Source organism: Tympanuchus pallidicinctus, unplaced genomic scaffold, assembly GCF_026119805.1.
Source record: "Tympanuchus pallidicinctus isolate F22 unplaced genomic scaffold, pur_lepc_1.0 scaffold1, whole genome shotgun sequence".
Classification (NCBI taxonomy): Eukaryota; Metazoa; Chordata; class Aves; order Galliformes; family Phasianidae; genus Tympanuchus; species Tympanuchus pallidicinctus.
This window is the reverse complement of record NW_026294618.1, coordinates 37836869-37858083: the sequence shown is the minus strand read 5'-3', so window position 1 is coordinate 37858083 and position 21215 is coordinate 37836869. Positions and strand designations below refer to the sequence as shown.

The 21215-nt window shown below is 41.4% G+C and overlaps 1 protein-coding gene across 2 annotated transcripts in view; it reads left to right on the top strand.

Moving 5' to 3' along the window:
- The first annotated feature begins 7915 nt into the window (after nucleotides 1-7915).
- The window catches only part of GPR63 (G protein-coupled receptor 63), a 28003-nt gene continuing 14703 nt past the window's right edge, over nucleotides 7916-21215 (top strand). The window contains exon 1 of one of the 2 annotated variants that reach the window (XM_052687796.1): nucleotides 7916-7980. The gene's annotated coding sequence lies outside the window, so the exon portion shown is untranslated. The other variant, XM_052687710.1, reaches the window with a different exon arrangement.

Genomic DNA, 21215 nt, shown 5'->3' with positions numbered 1-21215 from the left:
ATAGTTGCTAGTAAATTTGGAATGGACAGCATGCTGTCAGTCAGTAGGTTCTGATTCCTAATCAATGATGAGAAGAACCGTGTGTTCTAACAATCAAGAACATACTGTTTTTCCAAGTTTAAAGAAAATGCTGCATCCTTTTCTGTTCTTTTTCAGAATATATGGTGCCAAACTCACTTCTTCCTGTGTGAACTCCTAATGAAACCAAAAATCTGCTTCAACCAGAATTTAATCCTGCTAGAAAGTATAATAATACTCTCTCTTCTGCATTTCAGTATTATGTAGCACTTTACTATTCTATTTTTCATTTCTGAGTTATCAGAAACAGTAGGAGCTCCTCTAAAATTATCCTATATTTGGTAGCACTGAGACAACGTTTTACTCATAGGGTGAAGCTAGCGTTTAAAGAGGGCCTTAGCATAAGAGATTATATTTAGTACTGGGGAAGCATATTCTAATAAATATTTGCCAGTTGGCTTAGTAAGTGAAAGTATGTTTTCAGGCTTTCTGAATTTTACATGCTTCTCTCATTTCTGTGATGTACAGTGGCAAAGAGGAACTCCAAAAAAAGGACTATAGCCATCCAATTTTCAAGTGGCTTTATGATCCAGAGCAAACAAAGAACATCCATTGCAGGTTAACCAGAAATTCATCTGCCCAAGTCTCTGTCCCTTGCAAAAGATGACAGAAGTCAGATCAATTGGGCTGTGGAAAGCCAGGTAGTAAGGCTGGAGAAAATGCCAAGTCTCACTTTTCCTGTGTTAGGCTCAAAGTCTCTGTTGTTCAATATGCACCTGCCCCTTTGAAGCAACAAAATGAACTGAGCTGGTAGACAGCTCTCATGCTGCAGGCACTTGATAGCTAAGATTCTCAAGCTATCTAGGAATATGATTTCCAAGATCCTCCTCCTCTACCAACATCTCACCATCTGCAATGAGAAGGACCTGAACAAGCTGCTAAGAAAACCCATAACAGATTCCCAGTATTCATGTTGAACTGCTGCACAGGAAAGTCAGCACTGGCAAAGCTAAGAGCCAGCAATTTAAGAAAGGACAAGTGGGAGACTACAGTCCTAAGGTAAAAGGAAGCTGAATGAGATAAGTATGCACTCACGCCTCCTATGTAGAGTAACATCCTCCCAGGATGCTAACTCATGTTGTCTCTAAAAGCCAGCAAAGGGTTCCTCTTCCACAAGTTTCTCTAAAACTCTTCTAAAACCAAGCACTTTAGAGAAATGTAACATCCTTCTGCAAGATGTTCCAAAGGTCAAGTAGGCTTTGCTGACATCTTCTCTTATCAGCTGTTGCTGTTCTGAATGAGGCCAATAGTCATGTTAGGTAGCAGTGCATTTTCTTCCTGTTCAGAGCCTTATGAAGATTGGAGTTCCTGACACCATGGTCTATAACATGGTTCAAACATTACTCTGGACAGGCAAAGCTTAAATATGGAAAACAAGTAGGCTCTATATCTCATTCCTTTCTCCCCTCAGCATCCCCAAGTCTAGAAATTCCTACTGAAGGGAAGAATGACCAGTTTCCCTTCTTTCATTTCCAAAAAAAGTGCATGGTCTTACTTAAAACATGGGAGTTGATACCCCGCAACTATTTCTATTACAGCCTGGTGGTCAGAGTAGTTCAGATGTGGAGGAGCCCAACATAAAATCCCACCTCTGTTAAAAATATTTGAGTCAATTGATCTGAGATGATGAGTTTACATGGTTTAGTAGGAGCTATTGGGAATAGGTGAATGGTTGGACTGGGTGATCTTTTAGGTCTTTTCCAACCTTGGTGATTCTATGATTCTATGATTCTATGAGTTGAACTGCCAGCTCTCAAACTGTCAGGCTACATTTGCTCAGCACAGGATTCAGAATTCAACAATCCTATGGGACCAATGCTGGTGCCATTTTTGAGACTGCCTCCTCTCTCATAAAGTGCCAGTCGTCTTAAGAACCAGGTGTTCAGTCCCACCAGCCCCATGGCATTTTGAGGCTCACACAACACCTCAGGGGCGAGAGGAATCCAGGACCTCCCATTTGCAATTCTGAAACTCCAACACAAAAACAGACACAGCTGGAAGCTGTGTGACGGCCATGACTACACTTCGATTACTGTGGAAGGAAAGGACAGAGTTGGGAAAAATGTTTATAGTATAGTTCCTAGAACTCTAGGAAGTCTGTCTGTCTAGATTTTTTGCCTCTGGTTCTGATTTAAAGAAGAAAATAAAAAAAACATTACGAAGAATATACTGACTTCTACATCTATCGCTTCCATGTCAATATCTGAAATAACAGTATGAGCAGACTGAGTACAAGGGAAAGTTCTTACTGGAGACTATAAATTAAGAGAAGTGCTGAGAGTCTTTTCTTAAAATTGGGAGCAGGGATGAAGACAGACATATACAGAGCTGAGTTTAATGGGAAAGTGGGAACACTTTCAAGACTATTCCAAGCCCTGTCGTTAGCCTCCATGAGCTTCAGAAGTAATTGCTAACGGACGGAGTCATAGTCCAGATACTTCAGAGCCTTGTAGATCAGAAGCAGAATGCTGAATTTTTCCATAACATTTTTTTTTTTTGAGTCAATGTGTTTGGTGCACAAATGCAATAGAGCCTTGGTCTAACCTGCTTCAAAGATAAACAGTAGCAACTGCAGCAGCAAGTGGCCTTTGAGAGGAAGGTGAATTTATGATGTCTGTTGATCAGCTTTTATTTTTTGCTATTAGAAATAAAAGAATGAATTCAGTAATAGTAAGATTAGAGAATAGAGAAGTCAGAAGAGAATACAAGACACTGAATGCATGAGTGTACCTGAAATTACATAATAAAAGTAATGACAAACTATAACTTATGTTCAAATGCTTTCACTTTCTCAGTCTTCCCCTCAGAATAAAAACAAGACAGAAGACAAAATACTGAGGCTGTGAGGACACATCTAGTTGATATTTGCTCTACGGCAAAAGAAGTTGTAGAGGATCTTATATCTATAGAGAGACGGTGGAAGTATTTTCATGCCACACTTCAAACTCAGCTCCAGTTCACAAGCCTTCTGCATCAATTCACAGATAAACATCATAAATTTCCATTTCAAAATGGCAGTCTGTTTTTTCACCATAATCCTCACTCATCCAGACTTTCTTCACTCACTCCAGTTATTGTGGTGAGTTTGCTTACATTCCACATATGGTCAGAACAAGGCACTTGTGTGAGTTCAAACACGTGAAGAACTGCACTAAGGACAAATTTTGGTACTATCCCTTTGTCATTCTGCTATACTATGTTTTTTCCTGTCTTCGAATTCATTCCACTGCAATGGAAAAAAAGTTAAGAATTGTAAGGTTTTTGGATGTATCAGAAAACAGTTTTGAAGCCTTCCTTTTCTTCAGGGTACAGAGTTCAGAAGAAGCCTTGAAAGTCTGGGATCTTTTGGGGAGGTAGGCAGATTATATCTAACTGATTAATAAAATAAGTGCAAAAAAATCTCTCAATGCTTGATTTTTTATTTTTTCTGTTTATCTGCATGATTTCTTGCTACCGTTACAGAACAAATCTAACTGCATTTTCAATAGAAAATCCACGTTTGATGTTTCTAAAAAGTGGACTTTTTCTTTTGGGGAAATAACCTTTGTCCCCCAATATCATTACACTTCAGCTTATTCTGCATGGAAAAAAAAATATTATCTGTGAGTTTGGCTTTTAGTAAAAGGTGAAAAACAGCTATGCTACAGCCTGATTTCTCTTCAAAGAGTGCTGCTGGCTTCATAAAAAGGCCAGACCATATTCTCTGAGGTTTAATGTTTTGCACTGGAAATGATCACTCAGTAAAGTATCATAAATATGAATAGAGTAATCAGAAGAAATCTAAATAATGCTGAAATACTCATGTAAGATGCTTTCAAGTGACAAATGAAGAATTCTGACAGTGGCATGCAAAGTACATTAGCATAAGCATTATGTTACTTATATTGTAATAATAATAACAATTTAATGTAATCAGTACAGCAATGAAGTGATGACTCATTGCTCTAGGAAAATGACCAAGAAGCCACCAAAAGCCTAATAAACACAGTAATCAACATAGACTCCCTGCCTTTGGTGTTCTCTGGAATTAATGAGACCTTTCTCCACCATTATAATAGCAGACAGAAAGAGACATCCTACCTTCACAGCCTGCGTTGCACTGAGGCATTACTCAAAAGAGATCAATTTTACCTTGCCAGGCTTAGCAAGTTGGGAGCAGAAAAGTGTACCAGCAGTCAGAAGTTTGACCACTGTGCTGCCAAGTCCCTTCATGCTAAAAGAAACAAAAAATAGTAGCATTAAGATTGGCATTGCTATTCCACACTGCATCATGGGGAGAGGTATGTGTATTAGTGTTAGCACAACAGAGGGCAGAGCTCTGAAAAAAGTCATGGTTCTCTTTTGCATATTAAATTTAACCTCAGCGTGGAGCCTGTTTCTGGGGTGAGGTAACTCATAGAACCCTTATTTGTACAACAGTTTCCTCTTGACTTCTACCTGCACTAGACCTGTTTTTCCTTGCCTTTTTGGGTCTGGATGACTAAGCTTTTCTGCAGTCCTTTCTCAAGATTACCTTTTTTCTTCCCTACAAAGAACAGCTGGAATAACTAGGCCTTTATATTTTAAGTTATTCATTAAAGTTAAATGGCTTTCTCTTCAAGCTTGTCCTAGGGCAACTATTATAAGGTTAACCTTTCTATAGATGTGAATCCAGATAAGTTGCTCAATTTTCTTTACACCCAGCCAGACACAAATATGTATGAATATGCCTTTTCCATGGTTCATAGCTGTTGCTATTCCGATTTCCCAAAGCAGCACTGAACATCAAGAGAAAAAAAGGTCAAAAGCCATGAAATGCAGTTTTGAGAAGGCTAGTGAGCACCTCATTGTTTGTTATTTTTGTAAGACAGCTGGTGATCCTCAGTACAATCTCCTAAACATAGCCAGGGTATTTCACTTATTATAGGATAAACAAACAAGTATCCCTACAAAGCAATTGTGCTTAATGGAGCTTTTACCACAGCCACGTATCCCCACAGAGCGCTGCTCAACCTTGCCGTTCTTTTCAATAGGCTTCTTCAGTCTTACAAATGAGTCACCGAAATTTTGGGGACTCCTTGGTAGTCTCACCTCAAAAACATGTTCTTTTCTGCTTTGGCTCTCCTATTCAGATTGCACCCTTTAATACTTCTCTAAAATTCCTTCCTAAAACAAAGAATAAAGAGATCTGAAGCTCATACCTAAATCCAAGAACATGTGCACAGATCCATTGGGTACAATGAGGCAGACAGAGAATTAAAGAGCCCAGGCAAGATACAGCATTTCCTAAGGGACAAAATTTATCTCTCCACACTACTGTTTTTGTTTTTGTTTCAATTGAACACTATACACAGGCTGCATAGTACTGTATGCAGAGTGCTGGGGGAGCACTAATCTCCACAGCGGCGAGTCAAAGCACAAATAAACAGTAGGATATAAAATTTGTCAATGGGATAATAAGTTCTGAAGAGATGTTTTAAGGCTGTCAAGGAAGTTCACTGCCTCTGAACAGCAAATCATTCTTACTATGTCCTTCTTGTACCTGCAGATATTTGTAGTTCCTTGAGTTGGCACTGAGAACCAGACATTGTTAGGTTTAATTACTCAAAAAAAGAAAAAGCAAAACAAAAAACCCCAAAAACAACGCAGGATCACTTTAAATATGTTGGCTGCCTCCTCCACAAGATGGAGTGTAGTGATAGTATCTGAGGATTTTCAAATTGAATCAGTAGATTACATCTTCCCTATCCTAGGAAAAGACTTTAAAGACTTCAGTCAACTACAGCAAAGCAAATCAGAGGCTCCTGTGGGGCAGTTGCTCACTGTTTAGTTATGCTTGTTTTAGATGGGAGGAGCTCAGATGCATCCCTAAAAACATATGGAGCTCACAGCTATTGCATTTTTTGTTTATTTGTTTTGTTTTAAACTGTCCAAAACAAGCAGTAGAACTTGGCAGCATTTTTTTTCTCATGAAGAACTAAAGAAAAAAATAGCAAACTCACGCTCTTAGCCACTTGTTAAATACGCTCAAATAATAAACATAATTTTACTTGGTTAAGAATTATTAACACCAGATTTCTTCCTTTGGCTTTGTGTTGAGGTTCTCAGCTCAGTCAGATAAGAGTGGTACTTCTTAAAAACCAAAGCAAGAGCAGTGGATGGAGCTGCCGGTGTTCTGCTGGTACATCGGCCTCATGTTCAAAAGACCCATTCGGAAGAACAGAAGCTTCCTTTTCCTCCCTCTCATGTTCTGAGCTCATTGCAGGTGGCTGTGATCTGATACAGGGATCTGTTATTGGCTGACAGTCAGGTAAATGCAGCTTGAATAGGGAAAAGGATTGTGAAAGATTCTCCCTGACTCAGGCATCAAGCAGTTCTGTGATATAATAGAACGCAAGAGAGCTCATCTCAATTTGTGGTGTTCTAAATCTATTTAATATGATACAGCAGGTCTTGCCAAAAGATATGTATTTTAATTTTGACAATAAAACTAGTAGTTAAATTGTGTTCCAAGCACAGGAACATGCTTCCTCATGGGTTGGCTGATGTCCCATGCCTGGTAGTGTTCAAAAGGCATTTGGACAATGCTGTCAGTAATGTGCTTAACTTTTCAACAGCCCTGAGGAGGTCAGGCAGTTGGACTGGATGATCTTTGTCTGTCCCTTCCAAATGCGTTATAATGTTCTGTTCTAATTCTGTTCTAGCCTATCCTATCCTAATCTACTCTGTTTAATTGTAACCGTGGATCACAAAGACCTCAGCCACAAATTACAAGCTATAACCTTGCAATTCTCACCATCAGGAGTCCCCCAGCTCAGATTGAGGTTGATATGGTTTTGGCCAAATCTTCCTCCTCAGAGAGCAGTGTGGGTTGTTCATCCATTCATGCGCGTCACTAATTAGATGACGAGGCATTTGGCTACCTTAACAGAGTCATATGCATAAAGGCATACAGGCTTATCTTAGTCCTCAGATATTAGTCAGTGTACACATAGTGATTGTCCCACTCTGCTCTGCACTAGTGTGGTGTTACCTGGAGCACTGTGTGCAGCTTTGGGTACCACCATGTATGTGGACATAAAACTATTAGAGACCATCTGAGGGAGGGCCACAAGGATGGCACACATGCGGAGCAGCTGAGGTCCCTTGGTTTGTTCAGCTCAGAACTGAGGAGCAGAGGGGAGACATGGCTCTTCATGAGGGGAGTAGAGGTGCTGTGCTGAGCTCTGCTCTCTGGTGACAGCAACAGGATCAGAGGGAATGGCATGGAGCTGTGCTGAGGAAAGGGCAGCATGGAGGTTAGGGAAAGGTTCTGCACCAGAGGGTGGTGGGCATGGAACTGGATGTCCACAGCAGTGTCATGGCCCCAAGCTGCCAGAGTTCAAGATGCACAGGGACAACACTCAGCCACAGGATTTGAATTTTGGGTGGTGCTGTGTGTAGCCTGGGGATCGACTCAGTGATGCTTGTGGATCCCTTCCAACTCGGGATATTCTAAGATTCTATGATTTTATCATTATTTCTTCCTTTACATATGGAAGAGCTGCAACATCACACCACAACACACATGTTGCATTTACATCCCTGCCAGATAGGAGGTTGGAATTACTTCCTCTGCCTTCAGCACCTCTCTAACCCGGCTTTCTAAGAGCGCTGTCTCCGACTCAGCAGCAGCGCACAACACGCTCAGAGGTGGGCAGTGACCGCAGACTCGCTTGGCACTGGGCTGGGGCGCACCAGACGGATTCGAGGACGGGAACCGGGCAGCTCGGTAGAAGATCGCAAACCACCTCCGCCGGCAGCTGCAACTCCGCCGAGCCAGAGCGTGCGCGCGCCCCCGGGAGGCGGAGCCCTGTGCGGATGGGCGGGACCTGGCGGCGCTGCGGCGAGCGGGACGGGCGGCCGCGGGCGGTCGGTCGGTCGGTCAGTCAGGCATGCGGACGGGCGGGAGGCAGGCAGGGGGGGAAAAGAGGCGCTGGCTCGCCGCCTGCTCGCTTCTTGTCCGGCGGTTCCGTGGCGCTGCCCGTGCAGCTCAGCCGGCGCTGGAGCGCATGGGGAGGCGGCGCTGAGCGGACTGCGCTCCGCGGGGCCGTTGGGCACGGGCAACGGCGCCGCGGGAGAGCGATGCTCCTCACTTTCTTGCCTGCGCTGCCCTTCCTCCTCCTCTTCTACCCTTTGAAGCTTTTGTTTTCCGCGGCCGCCTCGACGGCAGGAAACTTCCCAGAGGGATGGGCTTCGTCCGGGCTAGCGCCGCGCGGGGCTCTGCAGGGCGCCGGCCACGCTGCGAGGTGAGGCGAGGCGTCGTTCGGCGGCCGGGCTGCCCCTGCCCGGGATGCTCCGAGCGACGAGAGCGGCCGCGGTTCCCCGCGGGCACCGTACTGCTATGCCGGCTGCCCGCTCCGGCCGGGGGTACTGCGAGCTGCGCTAGGCCGTCCCGGGCTGGGAGCTCCGAGGGAGCTGCTCGGGCTCGGGGCGGCCGGGAGGCGGCGGGACCGAACGGCCGCGGGGTCCTGCCGCCACGGCTGGGCGCTGCCCTGCGCTGCGGGGGTTCCTCCGAAGGCGGCGGGCGGCGCTTCCGGCGCGCTGCTTGGCCCCGGGGCCGGGCTCGCTCCGCGGGGCGAGCGAGGCGGCGTTGTGTCGGCATGTGGGCGTGCGGGAGGGTTGGCTGGGGACCGACTGCTGCTGGTGCTGGCAGGTACGGGGTGCTGCGGGGGCACTCCCGGAAAATAGGAGTGCCTCGCTGAATAACATCGGTTGTTCTTTCGTCTTTTCTAAACGCCTGCTCTTTTCCTTTGGATATGCAGCGTGGTCTCGCGTGTGCTTGGCTTTTAAAACTCAGTAATACAGAGCAGGCTACTGTAGCTTACAGAGCACGTCGTAAAGTTCACCTCGCAGAGCAGCCCGAAGCTTTCAAGAGACGGGCTGCGCGTAAGGATGCGACAGGAGCGGGCACGGTTCTGATGGCCGGGGCTGGGTACGGCTGGCACTTTCCCAGTCGTGCTCAGAGGGATTATTAACCAAAACTGTGTGTTCGTACCGGATTGGTTTACAAAAGGGACAGTTCTGTGTAGGTTACGTAGACTCTTCCTGGATGTGTGAAGTTATGAAGGGATCTCAAAGAGTACTGCTTAATCAGCGATGTACTGACAGCTCTCCGATGTCTTTTTATGGATGTTTTTGTGGTTACCTGTTGTGAAAATGTGTTTGCCAGCATTGCTCTAGCCAAGTTTCCAGGATAACATCATAGATTCACTTATATTTTTAGTCTGTAAAAGCAGACTTAATAATTCTACTAATTGCAAGCCATTACCATTTCTAAATAATTTCAATTGAAATGTCTACTGCCAGATGATCGTCCCTCAGAAACCTGGCTCCTTACACTGTTGTTGCATGACTCACTTATTAGGCAGTGGCCTCGCTGTAAGAAGGCATGTCAAATGCATGTAGAACTTTTTTAAACTAAAGAAATTAAAATTGGACAGTGGGTGTCATTAGACCATGTGTGAAGTCTGCCTGCTCCGATGGAGCAGGAACACGCCAAGATGATCTCTACTCATTTCTAGTTTTCTTCTTATATTATACAAGGTGTAGGTAATTTTTGTGTGTTTCATGTTATTTGGCGTTTAAAATCTTCCTGTAAGAGTAACAACAGATAAAACCTGGAGATGCTAGGTCTTCTACCTGTTAGTTAAATATCTCAAGATTGTTCTCTCGCCCTAAAGCCTATTGGCATGGATTAGCCCTTGTCAGTGTTGCTGACCTTCACAGAGAAGGGAGCTGTGTAAGAGCAACTTGCTGGGACTGTTTCCTGGCTCCTGCTGCATCCAAATCATGCTCAAGAGTTGTGTGGGAGAGCTGTAGTGGGCCGGGATGTGAAGCACGCTGTGCTGGTCTGCAGCGGGTTGGCAGTCTGTGTCATCAAGTGAGCTCCATCACCCGGGAGTAGTTCCTGGTGTTGTTTGGTGCACTGATGCAGGTATAGTCTATCAGTAACACTGTAAGTAGTCTTTCGTAAGCCTGTGCTCAGTCACAGTGATCTAATTTGCCTGCATCAAGGAGCACAGGCATTGCAAAATACTGTTGTTCTTTGTCAGCTGCTGATACCTGCCAGGGCTGCTACTTTCTCCTTGTGCAGGTGGGTGCAGAGGGGGCAAGTGGAACCTTGGTGGCTTTCCTGCTTGCCCATGAAGGAGACTAAGAGATCCAGAAGACGGCACAACTTTCATCTGCCTTCAGGGAGCGTGCTTCCAATGCACTGCATATCCCAGTGGCTAGATGTGAACCCATCCATGGCCTGTGTTCTGATGTTGTTTTGATATCTTCCAAATCGTTTTGCTAACAGTAATGAACTGGGCAGAGTAACTTTCAAAAAATTCTCTTGCGAAGATTGTTTACGTTTAGATGCCAGTTGATATTACTACACTGTTAAAATTATTAGAGTAGATATTTAAAATAAATCTTGTGAGCCTTGGTCATTCTTGCAGTCTTTCTTTTTGACACTGAAATTGGTGCACAGTTCTGCAGTATCTTACAGATTGTTTCAGTAATGAAATGCTGTGAATGTTACACTTTTTACTGTGCTTGCTTTTTGGATATGGATGTATCTAGGCTGTCTCACATAATAGCCTCATAAATAATTTTCAAAGCAATTCTCAAGGATATCAGATTTAATTGTTACAAATGAGAGAAGTGAGGCAAGAAGAAGCGTGGCCATTTTTCTGAGGAATCTCAGTTGTAGAATCCAGAAATAGAGTCTCAGATTGAAAATTGATCTGTCAGGTCACACTGCCTCTTGTAGACAAAGAAAATGCTTGAACAGAATGGTGTATTTTATCCCTGTACTTGCTAACAGCCATTATTTTGCTAACCTGGCTAGTGGTGTAGTTTGAACTTGAGGAAAATTGTTTAGTTGCTGCATTTTCAGCTGAGGATAGCTTATTTAAATCTTATGTGTGTTGTGGGACTTGGTAAGTGCTTTAAGTGCTTTCCCGAACAGGCAGTTTAAGCGGAGGTCTCTGAATTTCCATTCAATTTCATTTGAATGAAACATTAGAAAATATTAATCTCAACATGCACTTTAGGAGAAAGGTGAGCAGTCCTTTCCTTCTCCTTTTGTGCAGAAGCGCTATTTCTGTAGGTTGTTTGCACTTGGGCATATGTTGAAGTGTTGAAGAAGTCCTATTGGTTTGAACGGCACTTAGAGAAATCTCTTGCATAACTGTAACCTAATTTACCTCAATCTAGATGGAGATTATACAAAAGCTGTGTTTGAAAGAATGTTGTTCAGGCCACATAAGCACAGAAGTGTTTGAAAATTTAAAGCTATGAAGTGTTGGATAAGGCCTTTGGGAGCCCTGCTTTATACGATGTAGGATCCTTTTTTTTTTTTTTTTTCCAGAGCATTTAGTGTCTAAAAACAAGCAGCCAAAATTAGTGGATGCTTTTTGCATCCCTTCCCTGATTTTCTCCTTCTTGGAGTTACTGAAATGGAGTCTGGCTTGTGTTGATTAAATATGATGTGGTAGTACACAGTAATTATAGGGAGAAGGAGTGCTGGGCCTTCTAAAGGAAGTTGGATTCCATGTGGATAAATAGTATTTAGTCACATAATTAAAGATTGTGTCGTAGTGTTTAATTGGATTTCTGTAACTGTTAGTCCTCAAGTCTTGTGAGCCTGACTTTCAAACTTTAGTAGCATTTACTTTTTAACATTAAAAAGTAAATAAGAGTGTGTAGTTTTCACAATTTTTTTCCCCCCTCCCTAAAACAAGTAATTATTTTGTGGAGTGGAAGATCCCTTCCCTTGTCTTAGCAGAGTTAGAACCTGTAGATGCTGGTTTGGACTTTAGCTACTTGACCCTGTAGCCACAAGTTGTGATTCATATGTGGATAGACAAGGAAGGAAAGTAGCATGACTTATATATGGAACGTGAAGATGATTATCTCAATTTTCCCTTGTTATCTGTCAGTTTCAATGTAATATAATGTAGCTGACTTAAGAAGGATGACAAAATGCTGGAGCTTGGTTTCCATTCTATTATCTACATGGCAATGCTGTCTGGTGAATTTACTGTTTTCTCCACAATATTTTCCCCTTACTGCCCTATTTCTTCTGGGCTGTCTTGTTGGCCAGCTGCTTTCTGTGTTTTTCTGCCAGAACCTTCCCTTGATTGATCTCGTGTAATTTCTAATTGCTGGTCATTTTTAATTGGGAGTTAGAATGTTTTATCTTGATCTAATCTGCAGCTATCTAGTCTCTTTGAAGTTTCTATTTTTTCTCTCACATGATAATGCATTATGTTTTCCAGTAGGTGCCTGTATTATTATGGTTGCTGGTTTAAGAGGTGAATCTAAGCCTTCAGCCTGATGATCTGAAAGCTAGCTATCCTGTTTTGGTTTTCAGCATCATTAGGTCTATGGACCCCTGTCTGGCAAATTGAACCCCACAGACAACAGGCTTCCTTTCAGGGATCTGTTAGAAATTAGCTATGCAGTGTGGTAACACTGCTGTATTCTCAGCTGCCCTTCCAGGTACTTGTACAGTTAGTGGAGAAAAATAAGCTTGTTCAGAAAGTGGTTTATCCCAGCTGTGATTGGATTGCTGTCTGTGCCTCTGCTCTTTGTGGTGAGAACCCTGATGCCTCTATTAGCCTTGCTATCCACCTATTAGGACAGCTAATATTAGGGAAATTAATTCTTAGTGAGCATCTTTGCAAACTTCTATTTTATTATTGCTATTCAGCATATGGTCGCGTTCCTTATTTAAAACCTGCTCTAAAGGAGCAAAAGTTCATTTTGATGTGTGCTTCTCAACGTTGTTTATCCCTGTAGTATCTCAGTTCTTCAGGAGCATCATATTATTCGTTACTTCACTGTCTCATGCAAGCTTTCTCTTCAAAAACATTTACGTAATAGACACAGATTTACAGGAAAAAGTTCACAGACAGAAGGTCTTCCATTTGAGTTTTGGAAATGAGGGGAAAATTGCAACAAACGAGGAGGAAGTGTAAATTTTAAATACAAATAGACAAAATAATACTCCTATCTTTCTAAAGCTATAAAGAACTCAGTACTCGATACTTCCTGAAATGATTATTGATGCACGTTTTCTGCGTCAGTGTAACTCGCTGAATTACTCCTTACAGAGTATTGTACAAGGTTCGTTGTGTATTACGATAGAAAAAGTATGTGAAAAACAGATGACTTTTTCTTTGTCAAATGTGAAAAGTAATTTCAAAACACACAATATTATATGTTGATTCAAATCTTCTATGGATAGTATATACTCCAGCAAGCCTTCTATTACTTGATCACTTTGATTTAAAATCTTCTGTCTGTTGTCATTTCTAAGTTTTCTCAAGACTTTTCTTTCTGGAATTGTACATGCTTTTTGTGGATGCGTTTAGAAATGCATGCACATAAAGCATTCATGATATTTTTATTTCTGCACCTCTAAGTGTATGTGTATGTATTCTATATATACATAAACTCTAAACTGAAATAATTATTTCAAGCTGTATTCCTATCCAAATTTCTTGTTCTTCCTCTTACTATCAAAATCATTTTAAGAAACAAACTAAGAATCTCTGAACTGCACTGTAACCTTTGTACATCTAGCTACATGAAGCATCCAAAGAATGTGTGCAGTACGTTGGTAGTTAAATTCCTCGAAAGTGCTCACTGGTACCTCAGAACTTTGTGTGCATGTACTGAGTACTCTGGACAAATTTGTGTGTGGCGTGGAGAGGAATTACCACATTTGGTGCCAAACCAACTGGCTAGCAGTGGACCTTCCCACCTCTTGCCTTATCTCTGATTTGAAATGTACATGAGTTTGTAGAGCTGAAAAATTAATTCCATCCTTCACACTCCCAAATCTTCAGCATGTCTGCTCAAGCGCCCAGTGTGTCATTTATGATAAAGAGGTGACATTTAAAATAAATTTAGCAATATTTAATGCTGACTCTCAAAGGCATGTTCAGAGTATTTATAACAGGGAGAGGTTGTGCTATGCCTTACTAGTATTGGGACATCTGCGTCTGCCATAAGAAATTTTCATTGAATTTATAATGAGGATAGAGATGGGGCTAACCTAAATTAAAAACCTTTTCCCTCTTCATTCCCCTTTTCTTTCTTTCTTTTCTTTCTTTTCTTTCTTTTCTTTCTTTTCTTTCTTTTCTTTCTTTTCTTTCTTTTCTTTCTTTTCTTTCTTTCTTTCTTTCTTCTTTCTTTCTTTCTTTCTTTCTTTCTTTCTTTCTTTCTTTCTTTTCTTTCTTTTCTTTCTTTTCTTTCTTTTCTTTCTTTTCTTTCTTTTCTTTCTTTTCTTTCTTTTCTTTCTTTTCTTTCTTTTCTTTCTTTTCTTTCTTTTCTTTCTTTTCTTTCTTTTCTTTCTTTTCTTTCTTTCTTTTTTTTTTTTTTGTAAGATAAGGCAGATTCAGACTGCAGGCATCTTTCCTAGAAATATCAAATCAAAGCATAACATTTCAGGTAATAGCACTTAGGCTGCTAGACTGCTAGATCCAAATGAGCTGGATTACATCCGTGTTTTCAAGGCCACCACAAATAATAGACTTGAAAAAACATCTCCACAGTACACTGGCAATACAGTGATGTGCTCCTAGCTGTTGTCAGCAAGGCTGAAATCAGTCCTCATATATTCTGTCAGGTTTCCCTGCTGTTTTCAAGTCTGTCTCTGTTCCTGGGTGGGACACACCTATGAAGCATTATGCAGTTGTTACATAGCAATATATCACTGAACCAATTGTTTAGACAGTTCAGAGGCATACAGGCAGATGTAGTTACTTAGATAAGTACAAATCATATGCTGTACTGTTAAGAAACAAGGTAACTGTTTCAGGTATCTGTTTTAGCTTAGATTACTTTTGCTTTCCAGAAATAATAATGTCTGACCACTGACCAAGCTGACTACTTCAGTTCTCTGTTGAAATTAGCTGAGATCAGTCTCAGCCTTAGTAGGAAGGATATGGCTGGTGGGGAACAACAAAGCATTATTAAAGGAAACAATCTGTTGTCATATCTTAAGATGGGGTTTCTTATTGATGAGTGCTTCATGCAGTTTGTGAGATGTTGTCCAAAGGGCTTCTCAGTTTGCTGCTCAGTGTGGGAAGTGGCAACAGATCTGGGTCCAAAGAGCTGTCATCTACACAGCAAAGAGATTACGTGCGTTTTGAAAATGATTTCAAAAAGCAAGTTTAATCAACTATATTCATTAGTTAATCTGCAATTGATAGATAACATTCTGAGATCTTGCTGTGGTCACTGATACAATGTAGAAGTTGTTACATACAAATTATTCTTTATTAATATTTGTGAATTCGAGCTGTTAGGTTGGAACTGAATTTCGTTTGCTGGTTGGAGTTGCCAAATTTATGCAAAATGATGTATGTGCGAGATGCATTCTGCTATTTTAAGTCGTATCTGTTCTTCCTGGTAGGAGAAGTCCTGGTGGCATTCACTGTTTCATCTTAACTTGGCTGCATCACTGCAGAATTGCTTGTCATCCTCCAGTCTCAAAACTGATTTTCCTGACTATTTTAGCTCTTACCTAAAGTTTTTGGGTGAGTACAGTAACAAATTACTTCAGCAAGTGGCTGAAAAATATTGTGATAAAGACTGTTGCCTTGAGTCACAAATTAGGGTTGAGCTGGATCCACACAAGGTTCAAACTGTTCTGTGGGCTAGCCTGAAGTTGTGGCATGCATGGTCACAGTTGGACAGTGCTTCTAATGCGGGACATCATCTCTGACATAAAGTTGGTGTGCATAATCTCTCCTTCAGCGCGAGGGATCAGGGTCTTCAGCAGCTTTGCTTAGGACCGCGATGTCGAGGAATTGATGCTGTTGTAACATCACTTTCAACTTGGAAGTCAAAAGACTGCATGCTGTTTGCAGTACGTGAACCACTGATTCAAGTGATGAGGAATTTGCATCTGCATGTGTTCTTAAAGAACGTTATTGCCTTTTGGATTCATTTATGTGCTTGCTAATCACAGTGACTAGATGCTGTTCAAAATATAAATGTTTTTGAGGCTATTTCCGGTGTACAGGAGGATATGGTTTAGGAATTTAGCTTTGCAGCCAGATGGATTATAGCGTTGCTAAGGAAACAGACTATAAATGAAGTGGCAGCTGAGTGTCCCTAGAACATCAGACTGCTTGAAGCTGGTATTTTAAACTCTTTTAGGTGTGTAGATAAATTGATGATGCGATGAGAAGTTAATTTCCTGCATTTTACACTTCATTAATTTTCATTGCTTTGTTAGTATTTACAAAAGATACCTTAAATTCCCACACAGCCATCCTGGTGTGTGGGTCACTGAATAAAAAATTGCTGTTAAAATTAGAAAGTGGACAAAAACTTTACAGTAAAGCGGATCCTAAAGTAGACATTAAAACTACAGGACAGCAGGTAGATAATGGTTTAGAAAAGGCCTCGCAGCCTCACAGTCCTACTGAAAACCCAAGACTATGAAATAAGCTGGTATTGTTTCAACTTTGTGGGAAAGAGTAAAAGCTACTCTGGACCTGATGAAGTCATAAATCTGAAGCTTCATGTATAAGCTATAAAACACGTGTATTTTACTTGGCTGCTGCCATTGACTGAACAAGGAGAAGGCAGGAACCTGAGCTGTGAGTAGCCCAAATATTTACAAACCTTCAAAAAGGGCATGTAGGTGGGTTGTAGGCGCTCCCCTTCCCACTTAACCAAAGTGGTAATTTAAGAGGTAGTAAACCACATGCTTGTTTCACAATTTCTTGCTTTGCTCCTAAGTGCCTTGTCTTCCTGCAGTTAAAGTCCTTTCCTTGCAAGCTGGGTGGGGTTGGAAACACTGACTGACTAGAATAACTGGTGCTATTCATTTTCTCAGCATTGTGTGAGTTGTGGCTTAATGCATGAGGAATAAGTAGTCTGTATCCAATAGGAAACATTTAGGATTACACTTGCTTTCAAACAAAAGCCTCAAAGTGAGAGTAGAAGATAGGCAGTGAAGGGCAGCACAAAAACAGGGGAGTCTGCTCTGCTGTTTTGAAATTGTATCCTGTGCATACATGGATGTAAATTACAGTGTATGAGCAAGTGCTTATAATTTTATTTGAACATTTTATGGGGAATGCTTACTCAAAATGGAACAATATGCAATAATTTCATGAGTGATTTTTGCTTAAGAAAAGAAATTAGACATCTGCAATGAGATCAGGCACAGGTTGAGTCTGTAGCGCTTCAGAAACTTCAGTACTTCTATAATGAAAAGAGGATATCTGAGAAGCTCATTGTAAAAATAAAAGGTATATGAACTTACCAAGCAAAGATAGTTTATGCTATAAATAGGAAATGGGAGGCTGAGGAAGGATTTGAAGTATGTACAGGTGGTTGTTAGAATTGCCATTCTATGTTTGCTGAATTGAAATGAAATTTTCAATAAAATACGTTCTGGTGTTCAGTATTAAACCTCTTCAATGTGCAGCATTAGAACTGCTATTCGGAGTACACTGGAAGAAAGAATTTCTGGCCTTTTCAGCCATGTAGTCAATAGAGGTCACTGGAGGAGATGACATTAAGTGCACTAGAGCCTTTCCCTACCTTTGTCATATAGCTGGCTTTGTTACATTGATAGGGGTACTGTTAGCCTGTAAATCTATCAGCACCTGCCACTGTCATATCACTTGGAAATAGCCAGGAACACGGTCGAACTGTTAAAGGATATAAATCATGATTGAAGTACCCCTTTTCCAAGAAATGTTAGGATTGAGACATACTAATTGTTCAGGTGGCTATTTCCTTCCAGAAAGATCCATTGCATCTTTCCTGAAAGTCTCTCTCCTCTCTTGTATGTCTGTTGGGTACATAGGGAGTGGCTGGAAACCATAGGAAAACTATCAAGGAGGAGTTTGCTGGTGGATCATATTAACTGCTGTTGCAGAGTGCCCTTAGGAAATAAGGTAGCAGGGAGAAGTCAGAAAGCAAGATAAAACTTTTGTGAAGGATGAACTGTGGCTCTTAGACTGCTGGTTTAACCTGGATGAGAGCCATACTTCAGTAAGGGATGCTGGAATGAGTCTTGTTGAAATGATCTTTTCTCTTGTAAATGAAATAATGATGTGTAACAGTGTTGGCTTTTATTGGAGACATTATAGAGAAATACATTGTTAAAATTTTTAAATAGAAAAAAAAATCTATCTTTGTTAGTCAAAGGCTTCTGTTATTTTGAATCACCTTAGAGTGCATGAGAGCTGCTAATAGAAGCTTGTCTGGAGTAGGAAAGTGTTTTCAATAGAACTAAAGAGAAAATAACTAAATCAGGCAAAATTACTTGATGTATCCTAGAGAAAGGCAGGAAAGATACATTTTAGTTGACAGTTTAACAAGTACTTTAAAATCAACATTTTTATCTTGGAAATATAGGAGGAGCATCGCTTCTGATTTGATATGTATCCTTTTCTAGATCTTGTAATAAATAATGTTAATTCCAACACAAAGAATATTTTAGGGATTATAAAGAGATTTTTATAAAGTACACTGGCAAGGGTTTCATTGCCTGGTTTCTTCTGATGGACCTTGTTACTGTTTTCTTTACCCCCTATACATCTTGCCTGTAACTTTGTTACTGACTTTGTCAGTATGCTTCTCTTTGAGAAATCTATGAGTTGAATTTTTTCAGCAATTTCTGAGTAGTTGAAATCAAATTAGAAATTGTGTGTTAGGCTTATTACCCTGTTCAAGTACTTATGAGGGGAAAAGCAAGGAGAAGGAGACTGAGAGGGGTGATGAGGAGAAAGAGAGACAGAAAGAAAAGCATCACCAGTCCAGGTTCCAGCATTGACCCAGCCAATGGATGGGAAGGTTGCTTGATCTGTGAGAATGCTCATCCAGAGGTTCTGAAGCCCCTGAAGTATCAAAGACTTCAAGACCTGTCCCCTTAAACTTCTCTCAGGCATTCTTTTTGTGCCTGCCATGTTTACAGTGTTTACCATCAACAAGTTTGTTATCAGCAAGTCCGCAGTCAAAACATAAAAGTAAACAGAAGTTTTGGGCCAAGCAAGATTGCCTGCACAGGACTCCCTTGTCTGACCATGTCTTCAGCATTTAGCGTGTTGTCATGGCAGTGGTCTGTCTTGCAAGTGTTTGAGACTACTCCAGATATACCACAGAAAAAGTGTTTGAAAGAATGAGGAGAAAGGATAAAAGAGATGGAGATGGATTCTGGAGATCATAACTTACAAGAATTCTATGTTAATAACTAAAATCAGAATTTGAATAATTTACAAGCCGTTTTCCCCACCCCATGAATCTTACAAAGCTTAACAGGGGATCAGATCAATCCAGCTTTCAAGAGATCTCCTCAACAGTCACATAGTTTGAAACAATCCTTGGTCATTTCAGTGATTTTTTTCATTGTTGCACAGGCTCCACACCATGACTCAGACATCTTACAATTTGTCTTTGATGTTGATTTGTACATAATACACGAAAAAATAGAAAAAAAAAAACAAGCAAGCATAGGCTTTACACATTATAACGCAATATAAAATAAAAGCAACATAACGATTACGTTTCCTGTTTGTAGAAGTGATACTAATCATCCTTTGAGTGAAAGTCCAACAAGTAAGATTTTAACTAGCCACCCTCCACTGTCACTCTGCTGCAGATATTGAATAATGTCTTAAATTTAAGATAATTTTTGATGGCAGTTGATTCATTAAACATGTTAAAATGCAGCTTTTCTAATGCCACTGTAGGCAGGCCTTCTATCACATCTCAAGGGAACCCTTTCTTGATGCCTTCAGCCCATAATATACTTCTTGCTCCAGGGGGATGGCGATTTCCTTGCTGTTCCATTCTCCTAATGGCAGGCTTAGATTTAACAATATTCCCCCTGAGTTCCCACCCTTCTGAGCTATTTCTCTCCGGGCCATGGGCTCTCTTTGATTTCCCTGTCTTGTCTGATTCATGGAGCCAACACATCATGCAAACAATCTTGTAACTTAACTGCATAGAGATTCAAAGAGTCTGTCAGACCCTGGATCAGGGAAGTCTCTATTAGAGTTGGCTACTAATAACTAGGAGAGCCCAGGGAGGTTGTGGATGCCCCGTCCTTGGACGTGTTTAAGGCCAGGTTGGACGGGGTCCTGGGCAACCTGATCTGAATGTGTACGTTTGGTGGCCCTGCTAGGCAGGGGGGTTGGAACTACATGATCCTTGAGGTCCCTTCCAACCCGGGTGATTCTGTGACTGTGATTCTGTGGGAGTGCTGCTCCTGAATTAATTGCTTATTATGCATCACTTGGAGACAAACATCCTTTTGCATGCTTTCTGACCAATGATTTACAATTGGGGTTTCAGTACACACTGAGTCTCTTGTTTCTCCAAGAGAACCAAGTTAACCAGCCCAGTATGCAGCTCTTTACAGACCAGTATTCTGCTCAATCATTGGTAGTTAAGAAAATTCCAGGCCCGTAATATCCCCATTCCTCATCTTCTGATAACAAGACTTGGTCTCCACCTGTCAGAGATATGTCCTGCACATTTTTTTTGCCCTTCTGTTTGTCTGTTGAAATACCTATCTTTTTGAGCTGCCATCAACACTACTCGTAATACAGCATGCATCATGGTGTTTTTTTTTGCTCTACAGCAAGGATTGTAATCCTTTCCTCTGCAGGATTGGGATCGTGCTAGTTGTTCTGAGCCTAAGCCATTCCCTTTGGTGGAGTGCATGCATTATGCCTTTTCAACTTCTTGGTTACAGGGAAGCAATCCAGCTCTGGCATTTCCTGGGCAGCCATGGCTTGCCACTGCACATAGCCTCTCCTGGCTTACAGCCATCCTGGCCTATAGCTAAGAAGTCACTTCCCAGCACTCCTGCCCCCAGGTGCACTGTCAGTATCCCTCATACCTCTCCTGTCTTATGGCATATAGCTACAGGGTAATCTCCAGAACTTCCTGTAGTGAGAGGATCCTGCTGACTATGCCAAATTAAGATGTTGTGTCCTGTTAGGTTTGTGGACTGGGAATGCCGTAACTGTATCCTGGGAAACAACTGATCTGGTGTACAGTTTGTTTAATAGTTTCTAAGTAGCAATACCACAGGGTATTGCAAAAGCCACTCAATTGGCTATAAAGTTATTTGCGACAGCAAATTA